We start from the raw sequence: 2,500 nt of genomic DNA on the forward strand, positions 1-2,500 counted from the left end.
ATTTGCAGCAGGAATGCATGTGCACTCAAAAACTTCTATATGTTTCACGGATAGACCCCGTGAAACGCTAGAAATTGGCGGGGATGTGTCTCTTGTGGCTCACGGGGCTGTTAGGGTGGCACAGAACTCCCTCGGAATGGGAAAAGGGGTCATTTTCGTGTTGCCACATTGCATAGGAACGCCATGAAACTTCCAGAGGCATTTGCAGCAGAAAGGCACGTGCACTCAAAAATTTTAATATTTTTCACGCATAGACCCCGTCAAACGCTAGAAGTTGGCGGGGATGTCTCTCTTGTGGCTCACGGGGCTGTTAGGGTCGCACAGAAATGCCTCGGAATGGGAAAACGGGTCATTTTTGTGTGGCCACATTGCATAGGAACGGCATGAAACTTCCAGAGGCATTTGCAGCAGGAATGCATGTGCACTCAAAAACGTCTATATTTTTCACGGATAGACCCCGTGAAACGCTATAAATTGGCGGGGATGTCTCTCTTGTGGCTCACGGGCGCTGTTAGTTAGGGTCGCACAGAAATCCCTCGGAATGGGAAAAGGGGTCATTTTCGTGTTGCCACATTGCGTACGAACGGCATGAAACTTCCAGAGGCATCTGCAGCAGAAATGCATGTGCACTCAAAAACGTCTATATTTTTCACGGATAGACCCCGTGAAACGCTAGAAATTGGCGGGGATGTGTCTCTTGTGGCTCACGGGGCTGTTAGGGTCGCACAGAAATCCCTCGGAATGGGAAAACGGGTCATTTTCGTGTTGCCACAATTGGCATACGAACGGCATGAAACTTCCAGAGGCATTTGCAGCAGAAATGCATGTGCACTCAAAAACGTGAATATTTTTTCACGGATAGACCCCGTCAAACGCTCGAATTTGGCGGGGATGTTTCTCTTGTGGGTCACGGGGCTGTTCGGCTCGCACAGAACTCCCTTGGTCCACCTGATTCGTGCATACAGGCAGCAACTAAAACTCTGTAAACCTGCTGTGAGGACATCTAAACAGTGGACCAGTGAGGCTGTGGAAGATTTGCGGGCGTGCTTAGACTGTACTGACTGGGATATGTTCACGACTGCTACCAATAGTCTGGATGAACTCACAGAGGCTGTGTACATCAGCTTCTGTGAGGACTGCTGTATCCCAACACGTACCAGGGTGAACTTTAACAACAACAAGCCCTGGTTCTCAGCAAAGCTCAAAAGGTTGAGGTTGGAGAAGGAGGAAGCGTTTAGGAGTGGGGATAGAGACAGATTCAAGGAGTCGAAGAACAGGTTTAGCAAAGCGGTGAGAGAGGCTAAACGACTGTACTCAGAGACACTAAAACACCAGTTCTCTACTAACGACGCTGCTTCTGTCTGCCAAAGGGCTCAGGCACATCACCAACTACAAACCCAGAGCGCCCCACACCACTAACGACTCCCGCCTAGCCAACGACCTGAACGAGTTCTACCGTAGATTTGAAAGACAATTGGACTGTCCTGAACCACCCCTTCCCACCCAAGAGGCCCCATCCCCCACCCATACTACAGAAACGACTCTCTCCTTTCAGGAGGGAGAAGTTAATGGGCTTTTCAAGAGGCAGAATCCACGCAAAGCAGCCGGGCCGGACTCTGTCTCTCCAGCCACCCTCAGGCACTGCGCTGGCCAGCTGTCTCCGGTGTTCACCAACATCTTTAACACCTCCCTGGAGACATGCCATGTACCAGCCTGTCTCAAGTCCTCCACCATCATCGCTGTGCCCAAAAAGCTAAGGCCAACAGGACTAAATGATTACAGACCGGTCGCCCTTACATCTGTGGTAATGAAGTCTTTTGAGCGCCTGCTCCTGGCACACCTCAAAGCCATCACAGACCCTCTCCTGGACCCCCTTCAGTTTGCCTACAGAGCCAACAGGTCTGTGGACGACGCAGTTAACATGGCCCTCCACTTCACCCTACAGCATGTGGACGCCCCAGCATCCTACGCCAGGATCCTGTTTGTGGACTTCAGCTCTGCCTTCAACACCATCATCCCTGCCCTGCTTCAGGACAAGCTCTTCCAGCTGAACGTGCCCTACTCCACCTGCAGGTGGATCACAGACTTCCTCTCTGACAGGAAGCAGTGCGTTAAGCCGGGAACAGAAGTCTCTGACTCCAGGTCCATCAGCACGGGAACTCCTCAGGGCTGCGTCCTTTGCCCACTGCTCTTCTCCCTGTATACCAACAGCTGCGCCTCCAATCATCTGTCCGTCAAACTCTTGAAGTTTGTCGGACGACACCACCCTCATTGGGCTGATCTCTGGTGGGGATGAGTCTGACTATAGGTGGGAAGCTGACAACCTGGTGACCTGGTGTAGCCAGAACAACTTAGAGCTAAATGCTCTAAGGACAGTTGAGATGGTTGTGGACTTCAGGAAGAATACAGCCCCACTCACCGCCATCACCCTGTTAGACTCCGCAGTCAAAATTGTGGAGTCCTTCCGCTTCCTGGGCACTATTCTCTGCCGGGACCTCAA

The sequence above is a fragment of the Petromyzon marinus genome, unplaced genomic scaffold (genome assembly GCF_048934315.1).
Source record: "Petromyzon marinus isolate PM22_M1 ecotype Great Lakes invasive population unplaced genomic scaffold, UKy_Petmar_22M1.pri1.0 PM_G_Scaffold_193, whole genome shotgun sequence".
Lineage (NCBI taxonomy): Eukaryota > Metazoa > Chordata > Hyperoartia > Petromyzontiformes > Petromyzontidae > Petromyzon > Petromyzon marinus.